This window comes from Phyllostomus discolor, chromosome 6 (assembly GCF_004126475.2).
Source record: "Phyllostomus discolor isolate MPI-MPIP mPhyDis1 chromosome 6, mPhyDis1.pri.v3, whole genome shotgun sequence".
NCBI lineage: Eukaryota > Metazoa > Chordata > Mammalia > Chiroptera > Phyllostomidae > Phyllostomus > Phyllostomus discolor.
Window position 1 is genome coordinate 86,834,438 of NC_040908.2, and position 19,686 is coordinate 86,854,123.

General features: G+C 39.3%; 1 protein-coding gene across 1 annotated transcript in view; it reads right to left on the minus strand.

Moving 5' to 3' along the window:
* Positions 1-19,686, minus strand: part of C6H11orf53 (chromosome 6 C11orf53 homolog) — a 36,809-nt gene that overhangs the window by 4,687 nt on the left and 12,436 nt on the right. The gene's annotated exons all lie outside the window — the stretch shown is intronic.

The window sequence follows — 19,686 nt, forward strand, 5'->3', positions numbered from 1 at the left end:
AAACTTTGAAGATATACTAGTTAAATTAAGAAGAAGTCATGCTGGATTAGGGTGGGCCCTAAATGCAACATGACTGGTGTCCATAGAAGGAGAGGAGAGAGACAGAGGCACAGAGAGGAGAAGGCCATGGTAAGACAGAGGCAGAAATGTGAGTGATGCAACCTCAAGCTCAGGAACACCAAGGACTGCCAGCAACCACCAGAAGTAAGGAAGAGGCAAGGAAGGAGGCCACTCCCAGAGCCCTCAGAGGGAGCCTGGCCCTGTTGACACCTTGATTTTGGATTTCCAGTCTCCAGAACTGTGAGACAGTAAATTCCTGTTGTTTCAAGCCATCCCATCTATAGATTTGTTACTTCAGCCCTAGGAAGCTAGTACGGGGAGTGACTGACGATGAAATAGACAGTTGACTACAGGGTGAGAAGTGGAATGGTCTGGGGCAGCTGTGGGGAGGAAGGCACTTAAGCAGGTATTGGGGTGGGGTGAGGAAGTGATACCCAAGCTAACCTTTGAAGGGAAGCATATCCAGGTGTGTAGAGTCTTAAAATATACAAATGCAAATCTGGTTTCAAGATGCTTAGGAACAAAGTTAAGTGGAAAATGTAGCTGTTCAAAAAATTATCCAGTTCCTCAATATCCAGTTCCAGTTCTCAATATCCAGTTCCTCAATATCCAGTTCCAGGTCTGTGGATCTGAGCTCTTAGCTCTGACCCTCACAGTTCTATAGACTCTCCAGTGCAGAAGGGATTCTTACAGAGGGCCTCACCCAACCACCCACTCTGTGCTGGGTGCTCTTAGCCTCTAGTGATAGAGAAACCAGCACTCCCTGAGAAAGCCAGTTTCTTCTTTGGAGACCTCTGACTCTTACAAAGTAGGCTGACAAGAGTTACATTATTAATTCTAATCTCCTTGTCCATACAGAATAAGATGAACACCACATGGCCCTTCAAATATTTGAAGACAACCCATCACTATCCAGCTGTCTTAATCAGTTTGGGTGGTTATAGAAAGCTGTGGACTGGGTAGCTTAACACTTCTCAACAACAGCAATCATTTCTCTCACTTCTGGAGGCTGGGAGTTGGAGATCTATCAGTGAGAAGTTTAAGACATTGTTTGTAGTCTTTGTAAGATATACAAGGTGAAATTTTATGGGTAACTGTAAAGAATGGACATAGAGGCTGGAAGTCTGTGGCCAGGATGCCAGGATGGTTGGATTCTTGGTGAGGGCTATCTTCCTGAGATGGTGGGCTGTTCTCTGTATCTTCTTGTTTCAGAAGAGAGATCACCCTTCTCATGTTTCTCTTCTTATAAGCACAGTTGTCCCATTCACAAGAGCTCCACCTTCACAATCTAATTACCTCCCAAAGGCCCCACCTCCAGACACCATCACATCTTAGATCTTTAACACAGGAATCCTGGAGGGACACAAGCATTCCGTTCACAGCACCAGCCTGGAATTGTATCTTCTCCAGGCAAGATGGCCTCTAACCACTCAGAAGCAGTGTAATATTTAAGACTGGAGACATTGGAACCGGGGTGTCTGTGTTGGAATCCCAACTCTGTCTCTTATTAGCTGTGTGATCTGGGGCACATGAAGATCAAATGACATCATATATGTCAAGCACTTAGAATAGCATAAGCAGGATGTTTTAGCTATTATCATTCAAATGCATTTTTATGTTCCTTCAAATATGTGGTATATTTCTCTAAGTGAATTTTAATTTATGTGTTTTTGTGCTTAATAAGTTAACACTTTTCAGTGGCAGAAGGGAACTCTATGGGGTCAGAGATGAGTATAGGTCAGGTGCTTTGTATGGGGGGGAAAAGAGGCAGCGATTAATTCTGGAAGCACATTTCCCCACCTTGCCCAGCACTTCCTTACAATTTCTGTCCCTGCCTGACTGGGTGTTTCATTGAAGGCCTGTGCCAAGGCCTATATGCTCTGGCTTCTGTCTCAGCCTCCTTCTGCAGGTAAGTAAGGTGTGGCAAGCTGGCCTCTGTCCTGGTGCTGCCTGGGGTGATGTCCCATTGCCCTTCTCCCAACTTCCCTCCCTGTCTGCTCATGGTAAGTTTCTCTGGCCAAGGCTGGGGCCAGGGGCCAGGCCTATGTGAGACCCCCTGCCCATGCCTAATTAAGTGGACGTAAGTGCCTATTGTCCCCTCAGCATCTTCAGCCATTCTTTCACCAGCGGCATGGCCTTGCCCCTGGCCTCTGCCCAAAGCCTGGGTAGAGCTCAGCCTATGCTTCCACAGCCCCTTCAGTTCAGACGTCTCTGCTGTAAAAGCTTTCCTCGCTTTCTCTCCCACCACTGGTGACCCCCAGAATCTTCTTACACTCCTTTTTCTTCTTTTTTCAAAATATGCCCAATTTAACTAATACTGTGAAATTCCCAGCACTGTATCCTTCCCAACCCAATTTTAAAACCTCAAGAGTCTATACAGGTTTCACAGTCACCTGTGTGGTTGATTTTACTCACTACATGATCAAAAGAAACCTCTTGTGTTCATTTCTCCTACCTAACTTTGCCTTCCACCTCCTGTGAAAATTTCCATTCCCATTACAGTTGCCCATAAAATTTTACCTTGTGTACTAAACAAAGACTGCAAAGACTCTCTCAGACCTCTCACCGACGGACATAGTTCTTAGAGCACTCACTTTTGTTAGTGCTCTTCTCATTCATATGTGCATGTTCTCTTCCATGTCAGCTAGTTTCTTTCTATTAACTTACACAGATTAGACCCTATAGTTATCATCATTTTATTAAGTAAACCTGCATTAGCTTTACTTACATATTCATAATTTTCTTTGCTTGCTCCTCTTCTAGACTTTCCCCATAGATTCACTTTTCCATTCTTCTAAAACAGCAGTTTTCAGCCTTATTCATCTTATGGCACACATAAAGTAATTACTAAAATTCTGCAACAAATATATATATATATATTTTGCTGATCTGACAAAAATAGGTACAATTTTGATTTATTCACAACAAACAACTATTGTTGTGTTGGCTGTTGTCATTTTTTTATTTGACAATCTAGGGGAAGAGTGGTCAGTGCCCTGACTAAATAGGTGTAACATGTTTTAAAAATGCTTGTGGCACACCAGTTGAAAATTGCTGTTCTAAAGTAAAATTTTAGAACATTCCTTTTATGAAGGTAGTATTGGTGGTGAACTGTTTCAGTTTTATTTATCTGCAAATATCATTTCTTTTGCCCTTGTATTTGAAACATAATATTGCTGGGTTTACAATGGTAACTTTGTAGTTATTCTGCTATTGGCACCTTCAAGATATCATTCCATGATTGCCTTCCATGATTGGAAGCTATTGAGAAGTTTGCTACCAACCTCACATTCATTCTTTGTGACAATCTTTCTTTTCTTTTGTAGTGCATTTCAGTATACTCCCTTTGTCTTTAAGATTTTTCAAGTTGACTTCATTTTATCTAGAGGTAGATTTAAAAAATTTATTCTGCTTGTTATAGGATGTCCTTCATGTGTCTGAGGACTTAGGACTACATGTGTCCTAAGTTTTGGGAAAGTTTCATCTGTCCTCTCTTTAAAGTTTGCCTCGTCTGTATTATCCCTGTTCTCTCCTTCTGGGACTCTGTTTAGATGAGTGTTAACCCTTTTACTTTTATCCTCCATATCCCTTAACCTCTCCTTTGTTTTCCTACATTCATGATTCTCTGTTTATATTTTGATATAGATTAATATAGATTTCTTCAAATCTATATCCAGTTCAGTTATTCCTTCTTCAACTGTAGCTTGCTGTTTAACTCATACATTGAGTTTTTAAAAGTATTAATGATTACATTTTCCCCATATCTACAAATTCCATTTGATTTAAAAAATACGCTTGGTAATTTTTGAGTCTTTTGTTGAGCTTTCATTATTAAGCTATTGGAAATTCTAATATATGAAAGTTCTTGGAATTTAAATGTATTGTTTCTGTTCATGCTGACTCTTGTTCTTAATGGTATATTTCTTTGAACATCTGGTAATCTTTGATTGAAACTCATATCTGGTCAACCTTAACCTGGGGCAAATCTGGGGTCCTACATTGAGGCTACTGTTCTCCAAAAGGTTTATGTTTACATTTCTTGGGAGCCAGCTTCCTTCCAGGCTTCCCAAATTAATCCTGGACTCCCAGGTTCAGCTCTTCAAACTTGGCAGCAGCTCAAAGACCAGTCTTCACATGTAAAGCTAATTTGGATACCTGTCCTCAGGGGCACCTGCCTTTTGATGTGATCACTTTCTTGTCATTCAGTGTCTTAATTTCTGATCAAATCTTTCCCCAACCTCTCATGTCAAACCTATCCACCTGGAGACCCAGCTTTGGAGACCTTCCTTACTTCCTGCCAGCTCAGCAACTCAGTAAGTGTGTTTTCACGCAGGACCCAGTTTGTCATGGGTGAGGTGTCCCCACCTCAGACCTTCTAGTCTGCCTGACACAGAATGAAATCCCTAAATACTGAAACCAGATATAAATAGCTTTCTGATTTTTACATAGAACAAAAGCTTTTATTTTTTCATGATTTCCAAGATTTTCCATCAGAGATTTAAATGATGATACAAGTAATCAGAAGCACATACTTATAGCAATTTTGTAAACACACTATTAAACACATGGCCACAAACATTACAAACATTATTTCACTGAATAATCACAACAACCCCAGAAGGGAGTGACCCAAGCTCCCCTGCAGGTGGTGGTGGTGGCAGGAGCCAGTAAGGGCCTTTTGCCTTCTAAGCATTTTAGTAACTCAAAACTTAAAATAGGAAAGCATCTTAGTTATTTTTTTAGTCCGAAGGAGACTTAGGGACACCCAAGAAGGATCACATAATTATCAAAAAGCTCACAAAAATGACTGAGTAAGATTTGTACATCCTTGTGTGATATCTATCTGTCAATCAGTTTCTTAGTCTTTCGATGAATGAATGAATATTCTATTTTTGGAGGATCATCTTTAGTGAGGTATAATTTACATATAATCAAATGCACAAATTTTAAGTATACAGTTTGATGGATGAGAAATTTTACAAATTCCTGTGACAACCACATTTCCATAAAATTAGTTATTTTATAGCTATAATTAGTGCTGCCCTCTCTGTGGTGGACTGGGAAATATTTAGAGGGACATATGTAAAAAGCAGTGAAAACGTATCATCACTTCAGTTCATCTCACAGAGCACAGAAGAGTTCTGAAGGACCTACGCTGGGACTGGGAAGGATTTCACTGGGCAGGTTTCAGAGCTGACTCTTACTCCCCTCTCTCCCCAGGTGTTACAGCTGAGAGAGAGCAGCCTCAAATGTGAGGCTTCAGCATGAGCACTAGCTGTTGTTGTTCATGCAGAGGGAAAGCTCACACTCTTTTCTTCCTTGTTCAAGACTGAACACTCCCACAGATGCCTCTCACCATATGAATCCTCCAGGAATAATGTTAATATTGAAGAGCCCATAACTTTTGACTAAGCGAGATGGTATATAATTTTTGTTTTGCATACTCCAAACAACAGGATCCTGCCTTGCCAGGTACCCAAATTAGGAGGTTATTATTTGAATGAAATTTGCCAGTCTGCAACTTCCTGTAGCTACCCCAGCAGCCTCACAGCTGCCCCCAAAGCCCTTCCGTGGAAATGAGTTAATTTGAACTAATAGGTCACCAAGGTAGTAAAGTGATAAGAGGTCCCTTTGAGACTATTTATAGTCACTTTTATAACCCTATAATAATTTTAGGTGCCAACTTAGATGAAGGAACATATTGAAATGTACCAAGGAAAAGCTCTCTGATTAGCATAAGACTTTTCACACTGCTGAATAATATATTTTAAAAATTCTGATAATATAGTTTAGAAAGTATCTGTTTAAAGATATTGTTATTATTGCTTAAATAGTAATAATCATAGCCACTTGTGAATACCTGGGGTCTCTTTTCAAGGAATTCACAGTATTTTTTATATTTAATTTCTTGTTGCCATTAGATCTATGGTTGGGAGAGAGGTGGGACTGATGTTATTATGCCGAACATTCTAAAACCACATTTTAATACCTGGATTTAGAGCTACCCTAGGTCATATGATTTTCCTCCAACTTTGAAATGCGTGGAAAGTTAATGCTGGGTTCAAGACAACCTTTACATAGGTACCCATGTTAGGATGAAATGCATTCTCCCTCCAGAAGAAGATGGGCAGAGAGAACTCCTTATTGTGACTAGTATGTAGTAGAACCAGGGCCATTCTACTTGGTGTGAAATCTTATACAGTGACTAAACTGTACCAAAGCTGTTCTAATAAATCTTACTGTTTTGTAAAGTCTGAAACAGGTTTTGATTTTTGGATCACTTATCTGAGTTATGTAGTAATTTAATCATGAATCAGGAAAATACTCTATAATGCATAGAAACTATAGTTATAAGTATCTATCATTCACCAAATATTTTATATAATATTATCTAATTATAAAGTAGTTATTATCATCTCATGTTTACAAAGTATGGAAGCACAGAGAAGTTAAGTAACGTGTCTCAAATCATCCATATAGTAAACTATAAAATTAGGACTTAAACCTGACTTCTCTGACTGGTCCCTCAGACTCTCACTGACGTAACACACAGGTTCTCTGCACTAGTCTTTCCATCAAACCACAGATGCATACTGGGCGCCCCCAATGTACAAGACATAGTGCTGAATGTTGCAGCCTCTAGGAAAAACTTCAACCAAACAGCTTTGACTGGGATGTGCTCAGGGACACAGGCCATTTATAATAGATTAAATATGACCACAGTTTCTTTGTAGCTCCTCCCATCAAGCCGTGGAGTCCATCCCTCCGCCCCTTTGAATCTGGGTTGGTTGTAAGACTTGGTCTGGCTAATAGAATGTGACCGAGGTGATGTTGAGTAGGTTTTAGAGTCTATGCTTCAAGAGGATTTGTAGCTTTTACCTTTCCTTTCGTTGAATGTTGCCTTACAACTTCCTTTTAAGAAAGTCCTGGATGATGAGTGACAACGTGGAAGTGAATCCAGGGACTCCTGCTGGCAACCGGCACCGATCGACAGGCATGTGAAGCTGCCTTGGACTTTAGCTAAGTGCAAGTGCATGGGTGAGCTCTGGGGAAACCTTCAGAGAAACTTCTAGCCGCCCCGCAGAATTGTAAGAAATCATACATATTAATTACTTATTAATTACATATTAATTACTAAAGTTCCAGTGAATTCTTAAATAACCAACACAGATATACTCATGAAAAAGTAGATCATGGAACAGAACAGCATGTTTCTAGTTTCCAGGCGCATGGTCCATGCTCTACATACTCAAGAAGTAAAACAAGGGAGCAATTGATTTGCTAAGGATTTGGGCACTGAAGTGTGAGAGGATGCAGAAAAGAGAAAGAAAGCTCTCAGGTGCAGGTTTTGTGAATGAAGCACAGAGGGGGGAAAGCATATCCACCTCTTGTTCTTTAAGGAATCATAGCAAGTTGGTTTGTCAGGAGCAGCTTTACTTAATTGATTAAATAAAAATGTATTATGTGCCCACTATGTATCAAGGTTGTGGTAATTTCCAGAAATACAATGAGGGTAAGGCGTGGATCCCGTTCTGAGAGAGCACACAGACACAGCGCCACAGTTTTATGTATGACTATGTGTATAATGTGTATAACTGTATATACAACTATATAGATACATAACTGCTATAAAAGTAAGGGTTGAAAGGACTAGCATTTCATGAATAATTACTTCATGGCAGACTCTGTGTCAGGTACTTTACATATATTAGTGTGTGCTTCATCATTTTTAGTAACAACTAACATTCCTTTATATCCTTTGCACTATGCTAGATGATTTACATGCATTTTCATTAAATTTTACCATTAATCAATGAAACAGATTGTTATAAGTTATTATCTCTAGGTTTATATTGGCAAACTAATACATATTATAAAGGACTTGTCCAAGGTCACAAAACTAGTAAATGACATTGGCTGGGTCCCACTCTACATCTATTATAACCATGCTTTAGCAAGGATATGGGTTGGGGGCTGGAGGGGAGGTAAGAATAAGGGTAGGGAGGGTGGTGGGTTACTGTATTAAGGGAAGGTGACTGAACACATCATACTGTAGATGATATTTGAGTCTAGTTTTGAAGGATGAAAGGAAATGAGTAAGCAGCTAGGATAAGTGGCGTTATAGTTGGGGTCCAAAGCAAGGCTGGAATGTACAGATAGCATGTCGCAGACATGGAATATGTGCAGGAAGGGCAGACAGAGAAGCTGAAGAGAAGCAGGAGGAGGTTGTAGGAGGCAGGCCAGAGAGCACTTTCTGGAGGCATGCTAAGGAACTTGGTCTTTGGTAGCAGGCAACGATCCTTTGGATGTTTTTAGCAATACAGATGTGGTAAAAGTGGCATTCTAAGTAATTTAATCTGGTGCTGAAAATGGTAGGTCAGGAATGGTTGGTGGGGTGGGTGGTCAGTGATTTGCTTAAGGACTTCAAATATACAGAAGCAAAATGAAGACTAAAGACAAATTTAAATTCTATTTTGGGGAAGGGAATTTACTGTGAAACATTAATTTATGCATTTTGTAAGTGCATGTAAACATCTAACATTGATTTTGATCTTCATTAACTTGATGGTACAGCAACTTAATTTCTTCACAATATAATAACAGCAAAATTCTAGAAAACTGTACATGAAACTCAGTGTGGTGAGCCCTGGAACGTAGAAGGGGTAGGTGGGGAGTGTGGGTGTCAGTAGACTTCTGTTTTTCACTTCATACTCTTTTGTTCTGTTTGAAATTTTACCATGCATTACTTTTGTAGTTACAACAACTAGCTAATAAAAACTAAAACAGTAAAATTTAGGTCTTATATCTTCGTTGTAAATCTAAAATTTACTTTTTTTCCTTTTTATTGTATTTATTAGGGTGACACTGGTGAACAAAATCACCCAGGCTTCAGATGCACAATTCTGTTACTGCACATCTGTGCACTGTGTTGTGTGTTCCACCCCAAGTCAGGTCTCCAACCATCACATTTATTTCTCTATATCCTCCTCTAATTCTTAATAAAATTATGATTCAAAGTGTCTTACATTTCTGCTATATAAACTATTTTACTTATTTATTTAATAGTTGTTGTAAATATGACACTTATTGTTACTTATTTTTACTTTATTTTTATTATTGACACTGTTACAGATGTCCCCATTCTCCCCAGCCCCACTTTTCTTTCCTCCACACAGTTCCCATTCACCCTTCCCTCTGGCCAGCACCACATTGTTGTCCATGTCCGTGGGTCATGGATATATGTTCTTTGGCCAATCCCTTCACCTTCTTTCATCAGTGTCCCTCTCCCCTCTGACAGATGACAGTCTGTTCTGTGTCCACGTCTGTTTCTATTTTGTCAGTTTATTTTTGGTATATGGACTGCTTTATATCCTTCAGAAAGCTAACACAGTTATGGAATTCCAACTCTGACAGCTTCTTGAAATTTTACTGTTAAAATTCTCCTGCTTGGCACAAAATTATGTCCCAGCTATCTCTGTAAGGAAGTGATTTCTGTTGCCTAAATTACAAACTGAAACACTTTTTTTTTTACCCCCGGATGTTCCTGTGCCTTTGGAATGCTTTTTGCATTTATGCAGCTAAGTTAGAACACAAGAGCCATGGGAATGCACATTGATAAGTGGTCTGACATGCTTGGGCCAGGGCAGAATCTGCAGGAACCCATCCCTGCCAGACAGGCTTGCCATGGCTCTGGTGCTGCAAACCTGATCATTTCTGCAAGCTGTGTGAAAGAATTCACCACCAGGAAATATTTTAAGTTTTATAACATTAAAAAAATGGCAGAACCAATAGAACAGCTGAAAAAATAAGATGTTTGCAAAAAGCTCACTTTTATTATTATTATTTTTAAAAATTTCTGCAATTGTGAAGGAGCAGGTGGTTGGGTGGGGAACACAAAAGCCCTGAAAATGTGGTTCAGTTATCTAAACAGGGCAGGACAGTGGACTAATTAAAGTCAGACAATGGGTCATTTTGAAAGCCTTAGATAAAACATTCATTCAAATGTTATAATGTGTATGTCTGCATTCAAACATTCACATTTTGAGTTTACAAGGCATTGCCTGCTCAGAAAAAGTTTTTTGTTTTGGGGTTTTTTTTTTTTTTTTTTTAGATTCTTGCTAGGCTCATGAAGGGGGTTAGTTGGCAATGTTAACAAGCAATATGCAAAGCACTGTGCTATGAGAGTGAGCAAAAGAGTGCACCAGGGTAGACACTGATTCCCTTTATCAACAACCTTGCAAACCTGACAAAGGGATCATTCTGCTGGCAATTCAGAAAAAAGCAGGAAGGGCAAATGAGATGTACATATTAAAGAAAAATATAGTTTTCATAAGAGAACACAAAGAGAAAAGGCACTGCTGAAAAATAAGAAAAAGAAAAACAGTATAAGAGAAATAATGCATGAGCCAATAACATGCTGGCCATGTGGTGACCGTTTGCCTTGCCCAGACAAGTGTGAAAATCTTATGAAAGCTGGAACGCATGGTAGGATAAGTTCAATTTATGAGACTTGAAGAGATGACAAATAATTTTTATGGTGAATTTTAAGAATTCAGAGGAAAACATGAATATTCCTTGTGATGGCAGTGGTACTTCCTTGTGAAGATCTGCTGCACTCACAGGTCTTCAGCGCTTGGAATGCCTGCGAACCACGAACTCAATATCACGTCCTTGTGCTCTGTTCTTAGATTTGATAATGTGGTGATGGCAGCAATGGCTGTGATTTCTTCCTTGAATTTATGCATGGCCAACTTCCTAAGTTTAAGGCGTGGATAATCAGCTTTTTTATTTACATCAGTTTCTTTCCAGTCTGCTTCTTTCTTCTTTTGGCCTTTTTATTGTTGTATAGCCCTACTATTAGAATACTACAATATATAAATTGTCCAAGTTTTAGCAGGGTTTGGAGATTATATCTTGATTAAAATTAAATTTTATATTAGTCAAGGCTTTCATATATCTTTTGTATGGATTACTAAAAATCAGCTTTATACTTAATAATTGAGTCCATTGGTGGTCCCTCCCTTCCTATCTCTTCTCATACCTTCACAAGGGAAGAGAATAAGAAAATTACCCTTTCCTTTCCCTAGTGGCTATTATATTTATTAAGAATGTGCATATGACTCTTTACTGTATAAGACTATGAGAGGATGCTGGGTACCATGGAGGCTGGGGAAGCATCTAAGAGGTGGATCACTGGAGATAGCAGGTAAAGCTGGTAAGCTCTATGCTTTCTTGGGCTCACATATCCCTTCCAGGCCTCAAAAGGGAGCTGATACTGTGTCTGCCTTCTAAGTGGGAGAAGTAGCATTCGACATACAATCCCAGGCATGAGCCATGGATTACCCACCTCTCAGGTCAGCTAGGCAATATTCAGAAAAGAAATCACACCTCATAAAAAGGCATAGCCAACTGAGAGTAAACTTCAGGCAAGAAGAAAAGGTAAGCACCAAAGGGGTTCAGTGAGGTAAGCCCTAGAGGTCTCTAGGAGAACAGCAAAGAGCTTTGTGTAAGATCAGTGTAGAGAACCTAAGAGATCAGGGGTCCAGGAGAGGTGGGGAATGATTGAGAGGAGCGGTATTTTGGAAGCAGGCTCTGGGATGGAAATAGACATAGGTTCTAGAAAGAAATTAAGGACTTCTTGCACCTAGATATCAGAGTATTATAGGAAAGAAAGACTGTGGTTCTCATTTGATCTGAGCAGTCTACAGAATCACTGCAGGATGGGCAGGGAGACAGACATGAGGTGGAGAAGGAGCAAGAGTCACGACTGGAGCTCAGTCTCATGTGTGGAATGTGAAGGGTGAGGTGAGCACTGAGCAGAGGAGCTAAGCAAAGTGGGTACTCCAAAGCTAGTCCTTCCTTGGACCAGAAATGTCCATTTAAGAAGGCAGTACAATAAGTAAAATAAAGACCTTGGAGTCCAAAAACCTGAGTCCAAATTTAAGCTTCACTGCTTTCTATGAGTCTTAGTTTCTATATCTGAAAAATAGATGAGTGCCACCCTCTTGACATTGTAGGGCTTCTTGTTGATAAATGGTATATATTTAGAAGTGGATACCTGAAAATATTATAAAGTTTCTATTTAGGAGCCTAGCAGTAAATAATAACTATTATTATTATTATTATTTTATTATTATTATTAAGAATTCTTATTTTTCCAGAGGGAACTGAGATGATAGAAGGGGACCCAGGCCTAGAAATCACCTCAACTGTGACCCCCGTGCCGACCTTTGACCAGATATGAAAGTGAGTGTCAGGACATTTGCACTCTACATAATTGTTCCTGTGCTGTATGTGATTTTTCTGTTCCCTATTTTCCTGGGAAACTCAATTTGCAAAACTTTAGTGGAATTAGAGGAAAGGGGACTTATCTTTCTTAGAAGAATGAGAGTGTTCAGCTTCATCTTGGAAGTTGGGGCTTGGGGCGCCAGTGGATGGATTGTGTTCTGAGGTCAGGAAAAACTATTGAGTCAGGATGCAAAAGAGCCGTATTCAGTGGGGAGAAGGGGAAATGTGAAAACACTCTGAATACCAATCCCCTGCCATTTTTACCATTCATAATATTATACAATTCTTTGTAATTGAGGAAACGTAAGTTTAAAAAAGTAACGTTACTTCTTAAGTCAACAAACTGATTAAAATGTTAAGACTTTTATTTTCCTCTTCCTTCTATTGGAAGTTGGAGTTTTCATAAAGCAGTTGCCCATGATTGGGAAGCATAATACTTGGTTTGTTATCCAAGACTGGTTAAGTCTTTGGATGTTATGACTGCATAGTGAGAGCAGTTGAATTTATATCAATGAAATGCACCAAGTTGGAGCTTCAGCTCTAGCCATCTTCAGAGTAGAGGAGGTGGCACTGCTGAGTGAGAATAAAAAGTAAGGCTGCTAACTATGGCTTCTGCTGCTTTATTGTTCCGTTCTTCACAGTGAGTCAATTCCAACTTATAAAAGGCACCCAGTGGCCTTTTAATAGTTTGATTTCTTTATATTATGTTAGAATCTATAGTAATGAAAACAGGGGGTATCTAACTGCCAAGGCTGCTATTCAGAGCTGTCCACAGTCTTGTGAATATCTACTTTTGCACAGCATACTTTCACCATAATGTTATAAAGTGATGCCATGTTGCAGGTACTATAAACACTGTAAGTATTTTTTGGTCATTTCTTGACCACTTAAAACATGCTATGTACCAGCTGTATCAGGGGCTTTATATACATTATATAATTTCATTTTCATGACAACTTTATGGTGGTATCACTATCCCCATTTACATGGGCAGAAACTGAGGCCTAGAGAAGTTAGATCACTTTCACATATTGAACTCAGATTGTCAGTCTGTCTGACTCCTAAACACAAGCTCTTAACCATTCTATCACACTGCCATTCCTCCTGGGCTTGAGACTCCACAAGGAACAAATGGGAATAGAAAGACATTAGCCAGTTGGAGAAGAGATTTAAGAAAACAAACAGTCATAATGCAATGTCATAAATATTTTAGCCGATACATATGCTGGAGTCTTGGGGAGTAGAGGGGTGTGTCTGGAAGGCCTTAGCAGGCAAGGCTAGCCCTGGATTTTGAAGGGTCATGTACCACCTGGTCAGGCCTTTCAACCTTCTCTTTCACTGCACCCTGCACACCAGATTGTCCACCTGCTGTGTATCACAGACAGATGACCCTCTCCACTAGACCACTCTGTGTTCTGTTGGGACTTTCACCCTGCCTCACTGCTCACTTGAGTTATCTTGTGCCTTCAAGGTTTATCTCAAGGCTCATCTTCCTTGAAGAAGTCTTTTGCCACCTGCCCTGACCATGCTTTGCTCACCCCCTTCTAACCCCCCATATGTTCAGCAATGGCCATTATCACATGTTTGGCACTTGAAGCAAAGCCATTATTTTATTTTTAATCACTTATTTCATATAGAATTCCTTTTCCCACAGCTGGACCATACATTTCTTCAGGTCAATCAGTTTCTCACATCACTTCGAATTCTAATGTTCCTTGTGTGCAGTCAGTGATTAATAACAGTAGCATTGATTGAGGATATACTATGTGATAAACCCTTAACAAATATTAAATCTAACCCTTATGACACCGTCCAAGGCAGGTATTATCTTCCTTTGAATAGCAAGATTAAGTCATCACACAGCTGCCAAATGGAAGAGCTGGGATTTGAATTCAGGTCACCTGGATCCAGAGCCCAAACTCTTCACCATGCCATGCTGTCCGTGTCGTGGGTGATAAACTCCAGACAACCTAAGTGCTGTGGGTTCCCAGATAACAGCAGTCTCAAACATCAGCTCAAAGGTGCTTCAACTTGGCTCTGAGCTAGTTTTCAGAGACTTGGATCTATTTTAAATCCTAAACAATGACATGGGAACATGTAAAACATAAGTAATGGTAAGAAAGAAGATAAAGAAATGGTATAAACTATTAAAAATTTGAGTACTAAAATTGAGTACTGAAATGGGAGGGATCTAACTCTTATCTTTTAGAGAGGAGCTCCAAGAACAGACAGGAATTGCTCAAGACCACTGAGAGCCACAAGGAGGGGTTCAAACAGACCTAGGAAGGGACAATTTCTCCTTTGATATGAAGAGATGTCTTGGATGCTTTTTCCAAACTTCAAAGAAATCAAAGAAACTTTGAGATGCTATAATATACAGTCCCCAATTGTGTATTATTTTAAAATATTTCACAAGAAATTCAAATGCAAACCATAGATATGGACATCACAATATTTACATGCAGTGGTGGCTGAAGTGGGCCTGTGTTTGGTGCCACGAAACAACAGCTGGACATTAAACTAAACAAACCACTAGGCCTGATAGCAAAGCAGACAGGCATCAGGCATGGAGCTAGACAGTACACATCTGCTCCACAGTTAGACTTTATCCACTTCCCAAGCAAGATCAAACACTTCCAATTACTCTATGGCCATAAATGCAGTATATGGCACCCACTGACCATCTGTTCCTCCCAATTTCCCCATCAGTATGTATTATTGTCATACTTCTTTCTGTGCACACAATGGTTTTCATCCAAAAATATTTAGGGAAGATTTTAATCATGATGCCCAGCTAACAATATGGTCTTATCTTATGTGTCTTTGATGTGGAGATTTTAGTAGCTAATTTAAATGTTGACATTTGGGAAAATATAGAAAAAAGAAAATAATTGTTAGTAATTGTGATTTGAAAAGCAAATACTCAAGGTTGGTATAAAAGAAGCATGCTAAGTGAAAATAATTAAATTTTGGTCTGCATATGTGTAAAATGTATAATTCAAGGCTGACATAATCCAAATATATTTCCTACTTGGGATGCATCCCTTCAATATTTTCCTCAGTTCAAACTTATTAAAATAGTGTAACTGAAAAAAAAAACACAACCTACATCTACATCAAAAGTTTAATTATAAGCCCTGGCTGGCGTAGCTCAGTGGATTGAGCTCGGGCTGGGAACCAAAGTGTCCCAGGTTCAATTCCCAGACAGGGTACATTCTTGGGTTGCAGGCCAGAACCCCCAGCAACCGGACATTGATGTTTCTCTCTCTCTCTATCTCTCTCTCTCCCTCCCTTCCCTCTCTAAAAATAAATAAATAAAATCTTAAAAAAAAGATAATGACCAATCTTTTAAAAAAAAGTTTAATTATATATACTTTTTGGTACTAGATGTTGATGAATGGCTCATATTTTAAATATCCTGGTAGAAGATTTGGTAGAGTAGTAAGGAATAACAGAAAAGTTTTAGAAAGAATGAGAAAAGCCATTATTTAAAAACAGATATCCACAATAACAGCGTGAAACCACAGGATTATAGCTACAATCTACAGAAGTGGTTTCAAATGCAGTCTTTGGTGAAAGTCTTTTGTGATGGGATGGGTTGTTTTTCCTTTTGATTCCTGCTGCAAAGACATGAAAAACACTTCATGGTGTCACAAACAGATGCTCTTAGAGAAACTATGTAAAGCTGGATCAGTGCAACCTGTCGAAATTTATCATAGTGCTGCTGCAAAGAGCAGAGCAGCAATTTTGACATTAGATAGGAACTTCCTAAAGGCCACTGATTCAGGGTGACATAGTGTCATTAATATATGTGCATTAGCTTCCTAGGGCTGCTGGTAAAAATCTACCAGAAACTGAGTGGTTTAAAAAGACAGAAATTTATTCTTCTACAGGTCAGAAGTCCAAGTCAAGGTGCTGGCAGGGCTGCGCTGCCTATGGGACTCAGGGGAGAACTCGTTCTTTGCGTCTTTTGGATTTCAATGGCTGCCCTCATTCCTTGACTTGTGGCAGGTGGCATGACTCCGGCCTCTGCCTCCACTGTCACATTGCCTCTTCCTCTTTTGTGTGTCTCCCTCTGTGTGTGTGTGCGTGTCTCTTTCAAACTCATCCTTACAAGGATACATGTGTTTGCTAATCTGGGGAGGCTCCTTCAAGATCCTTAACTTAACCACTCATTTTGCCATACAAGGCAACATGCACGGGCTCCACGAATTTGACCTGGGGTATCTGGGGTCCATTTTTGGCCTAGCACAATATGTATGGTGAAACTGCATGGTAGGACCTCCCATCTGCTCCAGTTAGCCTTTGACTAGCTATAATCTATCTTGTCAATAGTAAATTTTGAACTTGTGTAAGGTTGGCTCCCCTGTCTGAAATTATCCAAGAATCATTGACTCATTATCTCCTCGTGTACTGGTATGGAAAATAAGAGGTACTCTTATTATTACCCATGCAGTTAGAGCCCCCAAATGCCTGCCAATGATGTGATTCTCCATAATTCCTGCTCTTTGGTCATCAAGAGTGGATGATTACTGAATACAATATCCTTCTTGGGATGTAAATATTCTAGAATGGTGGTTGAGAAGATGAAACATGAGTAGGTAGACAGTAAAGTCATTTTATTTAGATACCTAAAGTCCAAATAACCACATTTCAACTTTATATGCATTTAATTACTCACATTTAAAGGCTATTGATGTGACATATGAGTAAGATACTAGCATTGAGATGTTGGGTTATGTATGTAAACGAGGTTAAGGCCAAGTTCATATGACTTATGTATTTGATATGTAAGAGTAAGTGTCACAGTTAGAACTGGTTTCCACTTTCCTAGTCTGAGAAGTTCTTTCTACATAAACGTTTCTTACATTTTGATTTCTTTCTTGGCATGTGCTGTGGTCTGAATATTTGTGTCCTCCTCAAATTCATATGCTGAAATCCTAATGCCCAATGAAATGGGATTAGGAGGTGGGGGCTTTGGGGGTGATTAGATCATGAAGGCAGAGCCCTCACGAATGGAGTAGTGCCTTTATAAAACAGACCCTAGACAGCTCCGTAGGCCCTGTGTGACAATACGGTGAGAAGTGTACAACCCAGAGGAGGACCTCATGAGAACAAGACCATGCTGGCAGCCTGGTCTTAGATTTCCAGCCTCCAGAACTGTGAGGGATGTTTGCTGTTTATAAGCTACCCAGTCTGTGGTGTAGTAGCTCAAATGGACAAAGACAGCATGAATGAGAGACTTTTCTACTCTAGCCCACATCGATCTTTCCCTTTAAAAGGAATATGGAATTATGAGTCAGAAAATCTGCCACTTGCTAACTGCAACTTGAAAACAATTCCCTTTTCTTGTTTTCAACTTTTTAATCCATAAGATGGGAAACCATGTAAATATCAATGTCATAGAATTGGTGTGTCTATCAAATGAGATAACACATAAGGAAGTGCACTTTAAATTGTCCTTATGTAAATAGTATTACAGTCTTCATATCACATGGCCATGTGACCTGATCTTCCATCTTTGGCATTCAGTCTAGTGCATGGCTATATGGTCTTGTATGTTTTTAGTGTATAAGTATTTTTCTTTTCTACCAGGTTATTTGGTGTTTAGTGGCACAGGCTATGTATTACACATTTCTTGTAGCCACTTGTACTATAACACTTTCAATGTCCTTGGGCCAGCAAGCTTTTATTTGGGTAAAGGTAAGAACTGTGGCTGTGCAGTGTGAGGCTTGGATGCTTGCTCTTTGCTTGATGGCAAAGTTCTCAAAGTGTGATGTATGAAGGATCATGCAACGAGCTTGGTAAAAATGACCATTCCTTGGCTTTAACCCCATAACTCTATGTTAGTAGATGTGAGACAGGGACCAGGAATCTGCATTTTAAATGGGATAATGTGGCTTATTATTATGTTTATATTGGTATATCTTTTAAAAAGTGAAAACATAAAAAAATAAAGAAAACACACTATTTGATAGTTACATATATTGAACAAGAAGTCATGTTGAGTAATTTTTAAAGAAAAATATATTTATATCCACCATTTTGACATATACCTTCTGGTCTTTTTGTGTAACTCTGTCTGGTATAGGTATTGATAACAATGCCAAGAACTGAATTACATCCTCACTCACATTGGAAAGATACACTGTTTGCTCCTTGATTAGGGTGTTATCCTTATTGTGACTTTTGTCTTCCCAATTGACAGTTTGCCTGGAACTTTCATTTAGTTGCACAATTTTAGCTACAGTTGTGGCCCAGTGATTCACATGACTTCTGTGAAGCTGTGGTTCATTTACAGTAGACTCTGAATCTCTCCCCCCAGTCCCTCCCCCTCTGTCTCATAGATTAGTATGGATATATATTTTTTATCTTCACCAACGGACAATTTTTCATTGCTTCCTTTAGATTTCTCTTTATCAGTTAAGCTCCCTCTGTTGAACTAGAAGAGAGGAGGTGGTTTAAAAGAAAAGCAGGCAGACAATATGCAGCCAAAGGTGTTCTTGGATGGGAGGAAATAGAATCCAGGGTTGTTGATTTAAAACATCTCCTAGAAGTTTGATTTTGGAGCAGTGTGGGACGTGATGCTGGCATTCGGAGCAGACACACTGGAAGAACCAGTGCCCACTGTGTACCAGCCCTTGTGCTGATTGCTGTGCACATTGCTCTAGTTGTTCCTGGTCGCATGCTCTCATGTCCCACACCCAGCAATGCCTGACAGATGTCCGACATTCCTGTTGTTATATTTTACCCAATAGGGTAATGATTATACACCCATCTTGATAGTCAAATGTTTCCACTCTAGAATCATTTTTATTTTGGAGAATTGGGTGCCATTACTTAGACATTTTAGGCACAGAATGGAGCTATTTATGAAGACATATCTGGTAGATAAGGGCTTTAGACTTAAGACATCTCTTACTAAGACTCATCTTTTGTTTTTGAATTTTTATTAAATTTATTGGCATGACAATGGTTAATTAAATTATATAGGTTTTAAGTGTACATTCTATAATACATCATCTGTATATTACATTGTGTGTTTATCACCTATCATCAAATCTTCCATTACCATATATTTGACCTCCCTTTCCCTCTGGTAACCACCACACAGTTGTCTTTGTCTACAAAGACAAAGTTTCATTTTGTCTTGAGTTTCATTTTTATACCCTACATATGAGTGCAATCACAGGGTTCTTGACTTTCTCTGTGTGACTTATTTTGCTTAACAGGATATTCTCAACGTCCATTCATGTTGTTGCAAATGGCAGTATTTCATCTATTCTTGTGGCTGAGCCCTACTTGGATTTTAAAATAGGACTTTGCATGTTACCAAGA